General features: G+C 41.8%; 1 long non-coding RNA gene across 1 annotated transcript in view; it reads left to right on the forward strand.

The window, feature by feature from the left end:
- LOC115074784 overlaps positions 1-20,582 on the forward strand; it is a 90,505-nt gene that overhangs the window by 18,718 nt on the left and 51,205 nt on the right. Inside the window, exon 2 of the long non-coding RNA XR_003852342.1 lies at positions 13,174-13,200. This is a non-coding gene — a long non-coding RNA (uncharacterized LOC115074784). The remainder of the gene's footprint in view (positions 1-13,173; positions 13,201-20,582) is intronic.

Here is a 20,582-nt window from a genome sequence, read left to right on the forward strand (position 1 = left end):
CGCTAAGTGCTGACAGGTGGCAACAAGGCTTGAGGAGGTTGTGCTTGTCTATGGGTCTATTTTAATTTCTCTCTCTTCCCCCAGATTAACCAATTCTTCACTTTTCCCTTATGTTTGTTTATTTTAAATAGGCAGTAAAGCCTATACAATTTGCCTTGCAGAGATTCTGAATGTTGGGAGGTGTGTTTGAATGGAAATGCAGACTGCTACAGGACATGGTACGTGGCGGTCACGTGTGCATTAAGAGAGCTGTTTTAGGTTGACACTTTCCGAGGAGGGAGAAGCAGCCCACGCTGCAAGGCCGCGATCCTCTGAATGTTTGAAGCATGGAGGGTGAGCGAGGAGGTCGTGGCCACACTGGGCTGCAGTGCAGGAAAAGAAAAAAATGCACTGGACATTTGCGGTAAGTAAGGAGATTGTGGGTAAGAAGGTATGGGAGGGGGAACAAGACTGTTGGAGACTGGGGAACAAGAGTTCTGGGAAGTGGCGGGGGGGGGGGTCTGGGAGGGAGAGAAGAAAGGGAAAGGGTCTAGGGAGCAAGACTGCTGGGAGTTGGGAGGTCTGAGAGGGGAGATGGGGCTTTGGACCAAGACTGCTGGGAAGTGGGGAGCTGGGGAACAAGACTGCTGGGAAGAGAGACTCTGAGAGGGAGGGTAGCTTGAGACCAATAGTACCGGGGAGTTGGGAGTCTGAGAGGGGAGAGGGGTCTGGGACCAAGAATGATGGGGAGTGGGGGGCTGAGTTGGGATAGGATGCTTGAGACCAAGAGTGGTGGGGAGATGTGGCTGGGGAACAAGACCTCTGGGGGCTGATTAGGAGGACAGCTGGGGATGGATGTATGAGAAGCAGAGAGCCTGTGTTTGCGTGTATGCATATGAGAGCCAGAGAGTACGTGCACGTGTATGTGTGTGTTTATGAGAGCCAGAGAGCCTGTGTGTGTGTGTGCGTGAGGAAGAGAGAGGTTATATGTGCGAGACAGAGCCTGTGTGTATATGTATGTGAGAGAGATAGTGTATGTATGAGATTCTGTGTATGAGAGAAGGGGGTATGTATGAGAGAGAGAAGGGAGGCTGTGTGTGTGTGTGTGTGTGTGTGTGAGAGAGAGAGTGAGAGTGAGAGAGCATGTGTGTGTGTGAGAGCGAGGATAAAGTTTGTGTAGTCCCTTCTCCCAATCCATGATAATCTCAGGGTGACTGGAAATAATACAAAAAAAATCCCAGATATGGAGAGCACCAGATTTTTAAATCCTTATTAGTTTCATTATTGGATGTTATTTCATATGTTATTTCAGAATGTTGGGAATTATTAGAAAGTGAATGGTGAATAAAATGGAAAATGTCATAGTGCCTCTGTATCACTCCATGGTGAGACCGCACCTTGAATACTGTGTACAATTCTGGTCGCCGCATCTCAAAAAAGATATAATTGCGATGGAGAAGGTACAGAGAAGGGCTACCAAAATGATAAGGGGAATGGATCAACTCCCCTATGAGGAAAGACTAAAGAGGTTAGGACTTTTCAGCTTGGAGAAGAGACGACTGAGGGGGGATATGATAGATATGTTTAAAATCATGAGAGGTCTAGAACGGGTAGATGTGAATCGGTTATTTACTCTTTCGGATCGTAGAAAGACTAGGGGGCACTCCATGAAGTTAGCATGGGGCACATTTAAAACTAATCAGAGAAAGTTCTTTTTCACTCAACGCACAATTAAACTCTGGAATTTGTTGCCAGAGGATGTGGTTCATGCAGTTAGTATAGCTGTGTTTAAAAAAGGATTGGATAAGTTCTTGGAGGAGAAGTCCATTACCTGCTATTAAGTTCACTTAGAGAATAGCCACTGCCATTAGCAATGGTAACATGGAATAGACTTAGTTTTTGGGTACTTGCCAGGTTCTTATGGCCTGGATTGGCCACTGTTGGAAACAGGATGCTGGGCTTGATGGACCCTTGGTCTAACCCAGTATGGCATTTTCTTATGTTCTCATATGTCTGCTGTTTTGAAATATTTTATTGGTGTTTTGGGAAATTTATAAATATTTTCATGAGATTTTAATGATTGAATGTTCTCTTCATTAGCTGTTTTGAAATATTTATAATTTTTATTTAATGATTTTTACTATGATTGATGTTTTATTTTTCTTGATTTTCTTGTTTGTTGGTCTTTCTGTGTTCTGTATGTGTGATCAAGATAAGGGATTCTCTTAGTGCATAGTTTCTGTGTAGGATTCCTTATTTCTGTTTTTAATAGGAGGTGTATTGGTCTTCTAAGTCCTGTTGAAATATTTGCAATGCTGCTTTTTTTCTGGATAGGGTTGGTGCTGTTTGGGGCTTGGGAGTTAGTGTTGTTTTGATACAGCAGATTTGTCTCTTGAGTTAAATTGTGCGCTTGTCAGGCTGTGATAGCTTTTAGTGGAGCTATGTAAGTACTATCCAAATCTACTGTACCTGAGCTATTGAGACAATGTAGGACCAGTTTTAGATGTGAACGTCTCTGATCTGACATATGAAGCAGAGGCCTATGTAGTTTTTAAAAGCTTTTGTACACTATTTTTAGATACATGTGCAGTAATACCTGATCACTGAATTGTTGTCCTGCATTTTTTCTTATTTCCAATCTGTTTATAACAGTACTGTTCTTAGTGTACTATTTACAGATCTAGTTGTGTAATGAAACCTTTCAATAAAGGAGGTTTTGGATTACCAGATATTAGCGCGTACAATCATGCGATTAACTTACGTCACCTTGGGGATTGGCTTTATATGGAATTGGAATCAGAATTGGTGTCTCCTGCACCCTTAAGATATACACTTCATGCTCCTTAAACCTTACTTTCTAAATATGTAAATTCTCAATTATTCATCCTTCCCCTTTGTAGAACTTGGGGATGGTTAATGTCCAAATCACAACTGAACTCTGAGGTGTCCCCTTAACTACCTATTCGGGTAGATCAATGAAGGCCTTATTAAAACCGAATCCACCTTAAAAAGTGCTACAAATTTTAATTAATGCTGTGAAAACACTGATAAACACATATTTTTAGTTCTGCCACATTCGCCTGAAAAACAAATCTCTCTATTTGAAATTTGTAAAGCACTGGAATTCAAAACCCTCCTTGTATTTCACCGCATTTTTTTTTTTTTTTTTTTTTTGCTGGAGGGAGAGGTAATTTGTCTTTAGTAATCCCTTAGTGGGAATTGAACCCTGGCTTCCCTGGTTCAGGGCCCACCAGGCTACTACTGTACTCCCCCCTACTTATATTTCAAAGCAGGACCCTGCAGTGCAGCTTCAGGGGTGAGGGGAGGGATCGGTTTTATGTGCAGACAGCCAAGTATGGTGCTGAGGGGCGCAGATAGGGAGAAGGGGTTTTGTGATGTGGATTATCATCTGGGGACTGAAACGGGTGCCAAAGAGCAATCAGACAGTAACAACATTTGGTCACTCATCACCTGGCTGGGATTTGAACCTGAGGCCAAGAGATAGAGGTTATCCCTGCAGCAGCAGGCTGATACCATCTGATGCACTGGACTGCTGCACAAACAGGAGTAGGGGAGGGGGATCGATTTGGCACCTGAGTGTTTCTGCCCTGGGACTTGTGCTTTGTCTTGTAGGGGTAGTAAAGGAAACGTTAAATTGCTCAAAGCACATGGGAGAAGAGCCCAGACTATTCACCTGTAACTCCTCCTCCATCCTTTGCCATGGAAACGCATTGAGATGTCGCTTGGCAGGATGCGACAATGCAGGTCTGACAGCCACGAAGAGGACAAGCACCAAAGAAGAGACTGCGGCGTGCTCACAAGTCTGACAGACAGAATTAGAGCACTTACATCACGTAGGAAAGCCAGAGCCTGTAGAGAGAGCAGAAACCTCAGGAGCTGTGCTTGCATAAACAGTCACGCCAACATCTGCTAACTCCTAAGAGGAAGAGCTGGCGAGAGAAAGGAGAAAATATCAGAGTTTACCATTAAAGCATGTTAGAATACACTTACAAACATTTTAGGGAGCAGTGAAAAGCTAGAAGCAGATTTGGTCAGAAAAGAGGTAGGTATGGGCACAGGGATGTGATAGGGCTTCTGGGGGGATCTCAGGAGTTTCTTGTGAAATTATTTTATGAAAATAAGGAGGGTCTACTCTCACAGAGTGGAGACAAGCTTGTGAGAGCCCCTGATAAAAAAAAAAAAAATTGGAAACTCACATCACTGAGTGAGCAGCTTTACACAAGAGGCAAAAACCCCCTCACTGGACCTTACCTGCTCTGCATCTCACCTTCCTCTTCCCTTTCTCACCCAGAATACTTGAATGTGCTATTCGGCTCCACTGTCCTGACTTTCCTGTATCTCATGTGCAAATTGCTAGGATGGGGCTAGCGCTGGCGCAACCTTCCCGGGTCCCTCCCGCTGCTGTGTAGTACGTGGCAGCACAGTGGCGTCTCATTTGGATGGAAGTACCTAATGCTCTGCCCCTACTGCAACCCCCCCCCCAGTCCTACCCCTCGACAGGGTTCCTGAGAAATCTGAGGAAGACGCAGCCTGCCATGGTCTCTCCTGGAGATTGGGAGGAGAGGCCTAAGATGGAAAAATGTTAAAAAGGTATTTTACACCAGTAAGTCGGAGAATCAGTTCTTTGTTAAACAATTGTAAGAAACAGATAAGGAGATCAATAACCAAACTTTTATTGAACTCTCTCTTCCTTCCTTTAGGATTTAAAAGATTATTGCAGCCATAACAGAATAATAACATTTTCAGTTTATCAGGCATTATGGATACAATTCAGTAATTTCAGACACTTGTTTTCCAATAGCTATAGCTTTTTTCTTTTTACAGGTAATGCTTTTCAAAAACAACAGGTAAGCAAGCTTTCTATTAGCACAAATATTTCGCCTCTAGCAAAAAAAGAAAACATTTGATAATGATAGTTTATCTTTCACAGATTATCTTTGCTCAGGTAAATAACTTACATTAGCTTCAGGCCGATACAGTACAGTACGCACTGTTAACCTGCGTTTGGACGTGCTAGTTTTACCCCTTATTCAGTAAGGGGTAATAGCGCGTCGAATACGCGCATCCAACCCCCCCGAAACTAATAGCGCCCGCAACATGCAAATGCATGTTGATGGCCCTATTAGTTATTCCTGCGCTATTCAGTAAGTAAAATGTGCAGCCCAAAGTTAGGTGTTAATTTCTGCCGGCACCGGCACCCTCCGACTTAATATCATGGCGATATTAAGTCAGAGGTCCCAAAAGTTAAAAATAATTTAAAATTTTTAAAAAAATGTTTAAATCGGCCCGCGGGTTGAAAACCGGACGCTCAATTTTGTCAGCATCTGGTTTCCGAACAGGTTTGAGAACCAACGCCGGCAAAATTGAGCGTCGGCTAGTGTCTCTAGCGCCTCTTTTTACCGCGGACCCTAATTTGAATTTTTTTTTTTTTTTTTACTGAATTGCCTCCTCTCCTGCAACTTTTACTGAATCAGTGCAGTTGGAGCTTGGGGTGGGTTTCTTCTCTCCAACCCTCTCCCTTTCTATTTCTTCAGGATTCTACAATTGTCACACTATCAGAGGACAAGCAGGGTGGTTGTCCTCACACAAGGTGACATCATCACATGGAGCCCCAACACAGAAAACTTATGTCAAAATTTCTAGAGCTTTGACTTGCCACACTGGACATGCCCAGCATGCCCTGTACCATGCGGGGTCCCTCTTCAGTCTCAATTTCTGCGGACCTGCAGCATCACGGTTGGTGAGCTCTTTTTGGCCTATTTTGGAAAACTGCTGTTTCACTTTTTTTGCGATTTTTTTTCCATCTACGTTCCATACCAGATCCCTCTCGGTCCATTCCAGTAGCGTTCCTAGTCAGGGTTTTTTCTTGTTTATTGGTAAGTTTCCTTTCATAGTTGATTCCCCTGAGGCAGCAGTACAGGAAGTCCTTTGCTTGAACCATGTCTAGCAGTGCTCCTATGAAGTAACAGGCAGTGCTTCGGTGCCTGCTGGGCATCAACACCCACCACCATTGATTTTGATATTGCTTCCCATTTATTTTGCCCCGTCATAGCTGTGTCTGGTTTCCTGTAATGCCCTCAGTGCCCAAGAACCAGGTGCATCACGGACCCCCATGAGGTATGTGTCCTATGCCTGGGGGCATTGCATGACATCCGGAGTTGCTGCAAATGTGCACAGATGACCACGAAGGGCTGTCGTCTTCAGCTTGATAAGATGAACAACTCTTCGGGTCAGAGAAAACTGAGCCATTGGCATCAAAGGACTTCAGAGCCTCATCAATGGACACCGGGCCATCGACATAGGTGGGACCATCTGTTTTGTCGGTGCCATTGGTAGATAGAGGTGCTGGAGACTGACCAATGTTGGGCTCCTGTAGGCTGAGGATGTCAGGTTCCTTGTCATCAGCCTCGGCTCTGGGAAATAACTGTGCCGAGCATCGAGGGAAGCTGAAGAAGCATTGGCATCGGTCCCCATCAATGCACATGCCAGGCATGGGGATGTACCAGCTCATGCTGTGATACCCCCAAAGTGACCCTGTGATAAGGAGCGCCAGTTCTTCATTGGTGCTGGTGGTTCGTGATGGTCTCCACCAATCCTGATGCCAGTCATCAATCCGCCTTTCAGGTCCAGAGAGGATCTGGCCAACTCTCCTTCTTCCCAGTCAGTGTTGGCATTGTCAATGTTCAAGGAGGAGCTTGAGAGGCTAGTCTAACTGATGGTTGAGCTAGCGATGTGGGCAGCTCAATATGTTGCTCAGTGCATTACTGACCCAGCTGTCATCAATTCCTGGGCCAGCACTGGTTTCCATAGGGGCACCTCAGCCTCCCCTACCGATACAATGGTCATTGCTGGTTCCTTGGAGGAGGAAGCTCTATTCAGGCTAGCTGAGATGCCGAGGCTTGCAATCCCCCTGCCCAGTTCTGCTGGTGCCTGCATGTCTGGATGAAGGCTAAGCCTCAGCAAGTATCTCAGTCAACTCCAGAGACAGGGTTTTGACTGGGTCATAGGGAGTGTAGTCTAGTTGTCCATACCCAGGACAATGGATCCGCTGGTCAGGGGAAGGATGCGGTTTTTTAGAAACCATTGGCCCAGTATAACCTCAGACCAGTGGGTTCTTTCCATTGTCCATCAAAGTAACTGATTGAACTTATTGGATATCTTGACAAATTGCCCTCCAAGCCCATTTTGATGGCCAATAGTATATCAGGAGGTGCTTCTAATGGAGCTTTCTTCCCTCTTAATGGCCAGAGCAGTCAAGCCCGTTCCACCAAGACAAAGAGTGCAGGCATTTTACTCCAGGTACTTTCTGATTCCAAAGAAAACAGGACGACTCCATCTCATCGTAGACCTAAGGGCCTTGAAAAGATTTGTCAAAAAGGAAAAGTTCAAGATGGTTTCCCTGGGCACCTTGATCACCCTTTTACAAAAAGGGACTGGCTATTCTCCCTCTATCTGAAGGATGCATATACTCACATTGAGATCTTCCCAAGACACCGGAAATATCTCTGATTTGTGGTGGTAAAACAGCACTTTCCAGTATCAGGTGTTGATGTTTGGGCTAGCATCAGCCCCCATAGGTCTTCACAAAATACCTGGCCATAGTGGCAGTGCACCTCCACAGCCTGGGGGTGCATGGTTTTCCTTATCTGGATGATTGAATGGTCAAGAACACATCTCAGACAGGGGCCATCAGATCCATGCATTTGACCATCTGGGTATCGGAGTCACTAGGGTTCCTCATCAACTACCCAAAATCCCATCTCAGCCCGTTACTTCGTAGGAGCACTGCTAGACATGGTTCAAGCAAAGGTCTTCCTGCCTCATCAAAGGGCCTTCGCTTTAATGACCATCGTGTCAGAGATTTAGCAGAGTCAGCAGGTGTAAGCCTGGCACATGTTGAGCCATATGGCCACCACCATCCATGTCACTCCCTTGGCATGCTTATACATGCGCAAAGCCCAATGGACCCAGAGGTCCCAGTGGCACCAGGCCATGCAGAATCTCCAGCATTGCATCTGAGTCACCTCACCCCTCCAGGACTCTTTGTCCTGGTGGCAGTTTCTTTCAAATCTGGAACAGGGGATTTCTTTTCAAAGTCCTCCTACCCAAATTGTTGTAACAATGGATGCATCCATTCTGGGTTGGGGAGCTCATGTAGATGGGCTCTGCACCCAGGGTCGCTGGTTTTCCCAGGAAATCTGATGTCAAATCAACTTCCTGGAGTTTCAGGCAATCCAGTACATGCTATGGGCTTTCAGAAATCGGCTATCCAACAAAGTTGTTCTGATCCAAACTAACAACTCAAGAGGGACCTCCTATGGACGTGTGGGTATAGGGCATGCCAGGCATGCCCAATGTAACAAGTCAAAGTTCTATGACATAAGTTTTCCATGTCAGGGCTCCATCACCATGTGTGAGGACTAACATCCTGCTGTCTTTGGAGAACATCTGTTACAGGTAAGCAACTCTGCTGTTTGGTCTGTATGACCCTTCAGAACAATGAAACGTAAATTTTCAAAACTTGCGCGTGTAAAAATCAACATATACACGAGTAAGTAGCATATACTCATGAATATTCTATTTTATGAATCTCAATGCACATGTAAGTGCGGATCCGCAAATAAATTTGCGTGTGTAAAAAAAGGGACCGGGCAGGGCCAGCATTTCTGCATGCAAATTGCTATTTTATAAGCAATTTTCACATGAAGATTTGGCAGCTTACTCGCATATATTAACACCTGCCCTATATCTGGAGGAAGTGATAGGAAAAGTTGAATACTGACTGGGTTGGGGCTCAGGGTGAAATAGGGGGAGTTGAGGCTGAAGAGCCAGGAGGGTCTCGATGTCCTGCAGATAGACTGGGTGAACTGGTAGACTAATTGGTACAACTGGTAATTTCATTGCTGTGTGCATGTTAGAAAAGCTCCTGCTGTACATGTGCAAAACCCAACTTACAGGAGGTAAATGTTTGTCAGTTTCACAGGCAAAATTTCCACACACATATTTTTAAAGTTAGATATAAAAATAGCAGTTGTGAAAAAGGGGGCGGATCCAAGATGGCTACCGGATGAGTGTGTGTGTGCTGAGCGTCGTCGTGTATTTCAAATAGAAATATTTTCCTGCGATCTTATTTCTCTAAAATGGGGAGGAAGCGTAAACCAAGGGCTTCTTACCCCGCAGAGCCATTGGTGAGCGCTCCGACCGGCCCGATGGATGCCCATGTCACACGCAGTGCCAGAGAACCGGGAGACCTGCTGTTGCAGAGTGGGGGAGGGGAAGTTGAGCTCCCCTCTCTGCCAGGCTCACTTTCACCTTTGAGTCCCGGTGAGAGGATTCCACCGATTAATCCAGCTGCCGGGAGAGAGGCATTCTACCCTGGGGAAGGAATTTCCAACCTAAGTGTGCAGGGAATTTCTCCAGCGAGGCCGGGAGAAGCCCCAGCGGCAGCTTCCAGCCCCATAGAAGTGCAGGGGCAAGTCGGTGAGGAAAATGACGCCACGAGAGGAGAAGTTACAGCTGCGACTGCTACTATTCCCGCAATAGAGATACCATCTTTGGTAAGACCGCATGTGTTTTCTTTTGAGACTTTGTGGGAAGCCATAAATGAGATGAGAACAAATGTTTTACAACAACTTGTGCCGGTAACAGAACAGATAAAAGGGCATGAAAAGAAACTGGAAGTGCTTGAAAAGGCAAATGTGGAGTGGGACCAACAAACTGCAACTATTCAAACTGAGATAAAAATAATTCAACAAACACAATCAATGTTGATGAGAGACAATAAGATTATTGTTTCAAAGATAGAAAATTTGGAAAATTATGCAAAGAGCCGGAATTTAAGATACATAAACTTTCCTCAATTACCTATGAGATCACCTAAGGAAGTTTTAAATAAATATATGATGGAAATACTGAAAATTCCAGAGGACCAAGTACCATCGGTTATAAAGATATTTTATTTGCTAAAAAAAGATGCAGCAATTCCAGAAGGAGAAGTTGAAAACATGGCACCTATTGTCGATCAACCTTTGAATATAACTGCACTCCTAGAAACATCAGATACGGAGATGGCTGTTCCTGCAACCTTAATTGTGACTTTTTCCTCAGAGATAGACAGGGAAAAGATTCTGAAATTAAGTATTAAACATAGAAATGTAAGATTTTTGGGGCTTATGGTCAGAGCCTTCCCTGATCTTTCTCGTGAAACACAAAGGAGAAGAAAGGCTTTTCTACTCCTGAGACCGCAGGTTTTGTTAATTGGGGCAAGATATTTCCTAAAATACCCTTGCAAGTGCGTGGTAAAACACTCACAAAATACATATGTTTTTTTTGATCCACCCCAGTTAACCCAATTCCTAGTTGGAAAGTCCCTGGTAACAGCTGAAACACCTCATGAAGAGGCTCTAAGTCCTCCTTAAAATGTACTAGCACTGTATCATCTGGTAATATTTACTTAGTTAATTATATTTACCTTGAGTTTGGATGATCCTCCCCCTCCATTTTGTGGATCTCAAGAGGAACCGTAAAAAGAATTTTTGTGGGATATGGTTTAGTTATGAAAAAATTGTATTTTGATACAGTTTGTATAATTGTACGGTTATCCTTTTTTCTGTACAAGATTTAAGTTCTTGAATTATTGTAAAAATTGCATAAATATAAAATAAAAAAAAAAAAATAGCAGTTGTGTGTGACTTATCCGAATAATTCCAGTTTATCCAGCTAAGTAGGCACTTTGCTGGATACATTTATTTATTTGCATTTATATGCTGCTGTTACCAAAGCCCGCAGCGGCTCACAAGGTGAATATATACAATAAAAAACATTATTAAAATAATAGAGTCAATATGCATCAAAAAGTAAAAAAAAATGTTAATCGAGTGATATTAATATAAGAGCTTCCTTTGTTGATACTTTTGTGTTAGATTCAGATAAAGATGTGTTTTTTTTCAGCAATATTTTAAGCACGAGGAAATTATGTTCTGTGGACATAAGATTCAGATCTTTCCAGATGTCTCTAGGGAAACTCAATCAAGAAGGAAGCAATTTCTTTTATTGAAGACCAGGGTGTTAGATCTAGGAGCATCCTTCTATTTGAAATTTCCATATAAGTGTGTTATTTGCTTTCAAGGAAACAAGTTTATATTCTTAGATCCTGCAGATCTGGAGAGATTTTTTTTTATTAGATAAGACTAATCCAGATTGAAATAGGGGAAAGGGATTTCCCGGCAATGTTTTTTTTCTTTTAATTGTCCCCCTAGATTAATGTGGGCTTTTGCATGATTATTGTTTTTATAATTTTCCTGTATAAATATTCGGCAAATATGCTTTTCCTGTATTTCATGTGAAATTAATAAAAGTGTAAATAAAAAAGAGAGTAAAAAAAGTGTAAAAAAAAGTAAATATATCTAATCAAACAAGCAAGATACAAACTAAAATAATAAAATGAAATAAAAAATTCAAATCAGAACTAATATTCTTAAATAAAGTCTTAATAAAATATCTAAAATTGGTGGGGCATGCTTAAATTACATCAAGCACAAACCTGTTTAAATAAATACATTTTTTAAAAGGCCTTAAATTGTTTAGGACACTCAATCACCCTATGCTCCTTAGGCAGAGTATTTGAAAAGGATGGTGCAGCGATAGAAAGGGTACATTTGCATGTTACAGATAGCGTAGCTTGTTTCACTGAGGGAATATCAAATAATAATATCTAAGATGATCTCATGGATTTTATAGGATTATGCATATGCAACATTGTGTTCATCCAAGGTATTGAGTCCATGGTCATTAGTTTGTGGGTCAACATGGCTACCTTATATTTAACCCTCCACAGCCAACAGAGGGGAGATATGATCACTTCTACTACAGCCCTTGATCAAACGTGCGGCAGCATTTTGTAACAGTTTGATGGATGTATATGGCAAACCCATGTAGAGAGAATTGCAATAATCCAGCATAGGCAACAGATGTGCCTGAACCACAGAGCGAAAATTACCGGGGAGTAGGAGTGGCTTAAGATTTCTTAGCAGTTTCATGTTATAAAAACCTTCATGAACTACCAATCTGACCTGAGGGATACCAGATGGTTTAGAGTCAATAATCACCTCTAGATTCTGGGCTTGAGACAAGATTGGATCACAACACCATCAACACAAATACATAGAGGAGTTGCTACTGAATTATAGTGGTTAATCACTCTAACCTCTGTTTTTGCCAGATTTAAAGCCAGTTTATTGTGGCCAAGCTAGCACTTGATAAAATTTAGGCAAAGAAGCATCGCAACTGTGTCTGGCCATTATTTTGCTAATGGAATATAAAACTAATCAACAGCATAGATCCGAAAGCCTGAACACAGAATAGACAATCTTGAAAGTGGCACTTATCTGGACAAATTTTGATTTATCCATCTAAATAGTAGCAAAGTCAGATAGCTGAATAAGTCTGAAAGCTACTACTTAGCCGGATAAATCTTAATAGCATTACCTATCCAACTGAGACGGATAGCTGGAGAAATCTGAAAAGTGCTACATATCCAGAGAAGTAAGTTACTTGGACAAGTCTCAAAAACAACTACTTATCCGGATAAGTAGCATTTTTCAGACTTATCTGGCAATCTGACTTAGGCCTGCATTTTCTAATACTGCCAGGCTCTTTGAATCGCGCGGTACAGGGGGCAGGGAGGCGAAGCGGGGGGGGGGGGGGGGGGCGGGCCTGCGAAAGCCGGCAGCGATCGCACCACAGGGTGCGATCGCTGCCCGCTTTCACACCCAATAGCGCCATCATAAAAGCTGGTGCTATTGGGTGCGAAATTGGCAGCGAAAAGGGTTCTTACCTTTTCGCTGTCCACGATGTCTTCGCGGCGTCCGCCCCGGTGCCGAACCCGACTCCTTCTCTTCCGGTCTTAGTTGGATAAGTAATGCTTTTAAGACTTATCTGGCTAAGCAGCAGCTTTGCTACTACTTAGATGGATAAATTGATTCATGTGCATTTGTTGCATGATACATTTATGCATATTTTATAACCTGTGTATATCATATATGCACAGATTATAAAATATGAGTAGATTTTCAGCACCCATATGCACTCACACAGCTGTTTGAAAGTTCTCCCTGACTATTCCAAAATGTTCACAATTCTTTTCTGAATTCTCTTTGTTTTGTTCTTTTTCAGATTCTCTCTGCACTTGCACCAGGACAGGTAAGTTTACTGGGTTAAGCTTTTTCTTTGTTGCAATAAGGCTGGTTTACTCTGAATATTGATGATTATTGTTATGTGGTGACTATGTATAAAAGCATGGGCTTATTATTCTCCGTGGTGGGGCCCTTTGGATATAATCACAGGCTGAGGCTGCAGTGAAGGTGCTGCTCTCGCATTGTAACCTCTCAGGCCTCTTGACCAAGCTTGATCAGTCCCTCTCAGCACCTACTCTGCTTAACCTTAAATAACTCACTAAAAAATACTTAACTACTCTATCAAGTCTTCCCTCATTTTATGGGATACCTTATTGGAACTGTAATAGATGACTGTAGAAAAATAATTCACAAAAGCTATATCCTTGTATCTAGAAAACAACTATAGTGTACATTTTATTAGGCATGGCGAGTCCACTGTTTCTTAGTAACAGTGATACTTCAGAGCGGGTCCCCTGACACAGACCCCGCGTTTCTTATTGGTTAGATCCCACCGTGCTGGTGGTTTCTGATTGATTACTTTTTTCCCGCCATCTCACAGTGGCTTTAAATGTTTGCATCTGTACGCAATGCTTGCGCTCTCTGTACGATCGTACTAATTTTGATTGAGGTATGTACCCATGATATTGTTTCATGGTTTCCCCTGTATTGTGATAGTCCTTGATATTGTATAATTATATTTTGTTTTTTAGTTTTGGGACCACACTGTGTAATCGTCCCTCCCGTCGCAGCCTTTCGGCGAAACATGGGGTCCGTGTCGGGGGACCCACTTTGAAGTGGAGTTCCCCGACACGGGGGAGGCGCCATGCCTAATAAAATCTACATTGTGGTTGTTTTCTAGATACAAGGACTGTGTACTTTCTCTACATCTCTCTTTGGTGTGTGGACTGATTCTTGAGTGCAGGTTTTTTTTTCTCTGTTTTTGCTTGTGGATTTACAACAAATTATATACATGAGCAGTGTTTCCAATAGTTATGGGATTTCCTTATATCCCAGTTCCCCTAACCAAAATGCCTATATCTTTTCTAACATACAGGATCAGAAATGTATTTTTGCATATCCTCACTGGACACATTAGACATATATCCTCAGCAATGTCTCATTGATGTGGGGGTTGCAGAAAATGCATGTTGCTGGGATGTTTTTATCCTGTTGGCACAGGCTCTTGGAGTGCACCTCCCCCATGTGAGGTGCTTCTAATGAGTTTGTTTGAAATAGGCCTTGAAGCACAGTAGGTTGTGTTTAACACTAAATTGACTCCCATCTGTTACTGTGGGCATCTGGTCTTTCAGTGATCATATACTTGCAATATCATCACAAACCAGCAAGCATACGTGACCATGTTTTACCATTGTTCATTTCCACAATCAAAGTTTGTTCTCTCTTGATTTGAGGTAAGTGGCCTAAGCGTGTTGTAAACTGGATCCAGCTGTTAGGACAGTGATCCCAATACACAAGATCAAAACCAGCCAAAATTCAAAATAATATAACTTGGTGATCATTTTCATAAGAATAATCACAGAGATCCAGATCTGCTATATCCATAGACAAGATTAGAATTACAGTATTATGATAATGCATGAAGATGCATTTAAGGAAAACAAAAATAGATAGAAATATGTGTTTTAACTTATTCTGGTTTCCTTTAGTTCCAATTCTCATCTCTCATCTTTTTGTGTCTAAAATAATCGAACTTGAAATTACCTAAAGTAGCAGTCTGATGGTCTGGGAGTTAGCACGTTAGGGCGGGGTGATACAGCCAGGTTAATTTAATATTTATTTAAAAGTTTTATATACCGCTCAATGGGTAGTCCCAAGAAGACTGAGTGGAGGAGAGGTATTCCAGGATGGAAGTGCTTGGGAGACCAGACGAGAGGGAGGGGAGAGCTTGGGGGTCCCAAGAAGACTGAGAGGAGGAGAGATATTCCAGGATGGAAGTGCTTGGGAGACCAGAAGAGAGGGAGAGCTTGGAAGAGTTGGGGAACCAGGGTACTGGGAGGTGCTAGGGTGCATATGAAGATAATTAACCAACATGAGACCTCACTTTGAATACTAGAGGCTATACCTCTGAAAGCATGCAGACAGCATGGAGGCGGTCCAGAGGAAGGCTGCTAAAATGGTGGAGGGTCAATTTCACAAGTCATATGAGAAAAACCTAAAAATATGTATACCCTAGAAGAGGAGAGACAGAAGAAATATAATAGGAACAGGAAACAAATCTTTCACTCTAGAACCAGAAGTCATGTCATGAAGCTCCAGGGGAATAGACTCAGGAGCAAATTAAAAATATCTTTACGGAAAGGGTGGTAGATGCATAGAGATGAAGGTGACGAAAGCTAAGAGGATCCCTACTTGTCAAGAAATGAGGGAAAATTCAGAAATCAACTGGAGTCTTTAGCATTACCCCAGGATTGAAATTGGGTAGACTAGAGCATTATGGTCCTTATATGGCGATATATTCTATGTTTCAATGTGTTACAATTCATTAAGCAAAAATATATCTTGCTAAATGTCTCTGGGAATAATCTGGCTAGTATTTGATGAGCATATAAATGCTAGGGGCTATGTCAGCAGTACTCCCATCCTGAGCTATCCTGAGCAGCAGTAATCAGAAGCACTAAGTAACCACCATGTTGGATCCTGCAGTGACCTCCATCATTCATAATTTGCGTACACTGCCTTATTGATTCTGCAGTACTCATGTGAGACATGAATTATGCCCAGTGATGTTTTTAACTACCCATACAGATATAGCCATTTGGAAACAAAATCAATAACCTCAGTCTTCATTATACTTTCTCAATTGCATGCCAGTTCTGCTGCAGAAGAACAACCATCAAAACTAAGCCTTGTCTTCTGACCTTCATTTAAATCCTTCTTGTCATTGCAAAGTGATTCATTTGTTATACTCAGGACTTTTCAGGACTCTAGACAGAAGAGTTCTTTTTTGGCATGGGGGTACAAGTCATAATGATATTTCCATGATTTTTGTTTTGTTGTATGCCCTATACATTGAATGTTTTACATTATTTGCTTTGTATTGTATATTTTGTTGTAAACGGCTTAGCACAGTTTTTCTGATATAGGCAGTATAAAATAAATGTGTAAATAAATAAATAAAACTGTGTGCAGAAGGCAAGGCTTGCAGTGATACTGATTCGCTTAGACTTGCATGTGCCCTCCTATGGATGCTGAAGCATGAACGCGTCTCAGCATCATAGCAGCTGCTAACAGCATTCTGCTCTGAAATGCATAAAGGTTAGTGGTGATTTTAGCAACTGGGAAAATTTCAGGGCAGGATTTGAAGACTGCTCTATAGCCACAGGCTTAGATGAGAAGCCAGCCGAAGTGGAAACAACCTCATTGAGGACGCTGATGGGTACTGAATGCTGCCATATTTCTAAGCACAATTTGACCTTATAGAGAGAGGCTACAAAAGCCATCCTTGTTGCATTGCAAGTCTATTTCAGGCCTGCAAAAAATGTAACTTAAGAAAATAAGAATTGCCATACTGGGTCAGACCAAGGGTCCAACAAGCCCAGTATCCCAATTCCAACAATGGCCAATCCAGTCACAAGTACCTGGCATGAACACAAACATTAAATAAGTCTCAACCTACTATTGCTTATCAATTAATAGCAATTTATGGATTTTGTATCTAGGAACTTATCCAAACCTTTATTAAATCCAGTTACACTAACTGTTGTAACCACATTCTCTGGCAATGAATTCCAGAGCTTAACTATGCGCTGAGTGAAAAAGAGTTTTCTTCTATTTGTTTTAAATGAGCTACTTGCTAACTTCATGGAGTGCCCCCTAGTCCTTCTATTATCTGAGTAAGTAACCGATTTACATTAACATTTTCAAGCCCTTTCATGATTTTGTAGACTATCATATCGCCCCTCAGTCATCTCTTCTCCAAACTGAACAGCCCTAACTTCCTTAGCCTTACCTCATAGGGGAGCCGTTTCATGCCTCTTATCATTTTGGTCGTCCTTCTCTGCACTTTCTCCAGTGCAAGTATATGTTTTTTGAGATGCGGTGACCAGAATTATACACAGTATTCAAGATGCGGTCTTACCATGGAGTGATAAAGAGACATTATGACATCCATCATTTTATTTGCCATTCCCTTCATAATAATTCCTAACAATCTGTTTGCTTTTTTGATCACCACAGCACACTGAGCCAACGATTTCAATGTATAATCCACCATGACGCCTAGATCTCTTTCCTGGGTGGTAACTCCTAAGATAGAACCTAACATTGAGTAACTACAGCAAGGGTTATTTTTCCCTATATGCATCACTTTGCACTTGTCCACATTAAATTTCATCTGCCATTTGGAAGCCCAATCTTCTAGTCTCACAAGGTCCTCCTACAATTTATCACAATCCACTTGAGATTTAACTCATAATTTTAACTCATAATTTTATGTCATCCGCAAATTTGATCCCTCACTCATCGTACCCTTTCCAGGTCATTTATAAAAATATTAAAAAGCACTGGTCCAAGTACAGATCCCTGAGGCACTCCACCGTTTACCTTTTTCCACTGTGAAAACAGACCATTTAATCCTATTCTCTGTTTCCTGTCTTTTAACCAGCTTGCAATCCACAAAAGGACATCGCCTCCTATCCCATGACTTTTTAGTTTTCTTAGAAGTCTCTCATGCGGGACTTTGTTGATTGCCTTCTGAAAATCTAAATACACCCATCTACTGGTTCACCTTTGTCCACATGTTTATTCAACCCTTCAAAAAAATATAGGAGATTTGTGAAGAAAGACTTCCCTTGGGTAAATTCATGCTGGCTGTGTCCCATTAAACAATGTCTATCTAAATGTTTTGTGATTTTATTCTTTATAGCAGTTTCCACGACTTTTCCTGTCATTGAAGTCAGGATCACTGGTCTATAGTTTCTCAGATCAGGGTTACATTGGCCATCTTCCAGTCTTCAGGTACAACAGAGGATTTTAATGATAGGTTACAAATTGAAGTACGTCTGAAATTTCATTTTTTAGTTGTGAGTATGACCCACTGAATGATTAACTTTCAGGATAAACTAATCCTTGGCATAGATAATGAGTGCACTCGTTGCTGTCTTCTGCAGGAATAAGACCTAAATTTGAATAAAGCTATTGAATTATGACACACTGACTTGCAAATGAGAACTTATGGAACAGGACCGGCAGGCTGATAGTGTTAATACAACAGATAAGTATAAGTGAAGCATTGATGCTACTGTAATAATTGACAGCAAATGTAACCCACTAGCAACCAACTCTGCAGCTAACAGCTACAGCAAGGATAAGGAGAAGTTAGGGCCCTTGGCCAAGAAACCCAAATGACTCAGAAGACTTGAGAGTTGGAGGACAGTTTTGATTTTTTTTGGACTTTGTTAATATTTTGAGAATGGGGAGATTTTTCTAACTTTTGACCAGTGCATGCTGGAACTAAACTCCAATTACCCTATTCTTAAAGGGGGGGGGCAGGGATCCTCAATATGGATGGTGGTACATGAGAGGGGAGGCTTGTAAGAAGACCTGATATGGACAAGGAAACAATGGTTTTCATTCATTTAATAATTTGTATGCTACTCTTAACTCTATCAATTTTGGCCTGGATACTCATTTTTAAGTTAAAGTAAACCATTGTTTTGAACACTACCCGAGGCTCTGTTCGGATATTTTTCCAGTACCCCTGGTTGAATGGATGGACATTTGCATGATTGCTACCTAACCCTCTTGCTAAATTTTTCCTTCTTGCTCTTATTTTGGGTCTTGCTGCACTTTTGGAACCTCATCCAACTGGAGTATAAGCCATTTTTAAGAATTATTGACCGTGTCAGGGGCCCAGGAAGATTGCCTCGCCCCATCTGGAATTGAACCCAGGACCTGTAACATCCCTGGATGATGCTTATAGCCCAAATGAGGGACTGGCCTCATGAACAACAGGACACAAAATGTTTTGTGAATCTTAGATTAAATAATATAATACAATTCTGTCAGCTAGAATCTGGGGGTGACAAGTAATATCAAGTGTCCAGGTTACATAAATAAAACTGTGACCTTTTATTTGTCACTAAAGTGCTGTGTATGGGTAACCATTCCTGTGGGGGTGAAGGGGTGCAGATGTGAACATGGTTAAGAGTCTTAGGCTTCGCTGTGATGACCCAGCGAATTTCCTTCAATGTGAGTGCAGTGCTAAATTAATGCTTTTCTAGAAACATCCTAAGCATGTGAATTAGATGCAGCAGATCAGCCTATGCTGCATTAGAACTGGATGAGGATTTCCAAGGCAGTACACACCCTCATTCCCTCTAGGGGGATCACACCATCCCTACCTTATGAAAATAAACTTAATTCTAGAGATGGGTGCAAAATATCACCTTACTGATCATAAAGCCCTCCAAGAACTTATCCAAAGCTTTTTTAAACCCATCTTCACTAATTGCACTAACCACATCCTCTGGCAACAAATTCCAGAGTTTAATTGTGCGTTGAGTGAAAAAGTACTTTCTCCGATTAGTTTTAAATGTGCCACATGCTAATTTCATGAAGTGCCTCCTAGTCCTTCTATTATCCGAAAGAGGAAATAACCAATTCACATTTACCCGTTCTAGACCTCTCATGATCTTAAACACCTCTATCATATCCCCCCCTCAGCCGTCTCTTCTCCAAGCTGAAAAGTCCTAGCTCTATGAACTCTGGAGATGAATCTCTGGGTATTTCTACTATTCTCAAGACTACAACAGAAGATATGTCACACAGACTACCTTAATTGTGACTTTTTCTTCACATTTTGATCGGGACTTTTATTTTTATTTATTTATTTATTTAATTTTATATACCGGCAACCGTTTGCACATCGTGCCGGTTTACAGATAACTTACAAACAAAGATATGTAGGCAGAGCCTTTACAAGGAACAGTGTTTAAAACATAGCTCAGAAACAGAGCAAAACTAGCAAACTTGTGGAAAGAGGGGTAGGGGTGGTCGAGAAAGGGGAGGGGGCGGGGGGGGAGGGTGGGTGGGTGAAAAACAGGTTCAAAAGGAGTAATATGTACAGGTACAAAAGGAGTAATATGTACAGGGGTCGAGAGATTATTGACGTATACATAGGTTATATTATTGACATCTATATACATTGGCAAATTGACATAGGATTCTTCGAGTACATTTGCAAGCCATGAACATTTCTTTCATGGGTGGCAGGCTTCAAATTTTTCTGGATTTTTCTACGGCCACTCAGGCTTCCAGGAAAGCCTCTCTCAATATGCGAGAAGAGGATTTTGATCTGGGGGCTCAGTTATTTTTGTGATTTCCATATAAATGTATCATTAATTTTTCCTCAGAGAAATTTGTTTTTCTGGATCCTGTTCAGCTTAG

The sequence above is a fragment of the Rhinatrema bivittatum genome, chromosome 13 (assembly GCF_901001135.1).
Source record: "Rhinatrema bivittatum chromosome 13, aRhiBiv1.1, whole genome shotgun sequence".
Taxonomy (NCBI): Eukaryota; Metazoa; Chordata; class Amphibia; order Gymnophiona; family Rhinatrematidae; genus Rhinatrema; species Rhinatrema bivittatum.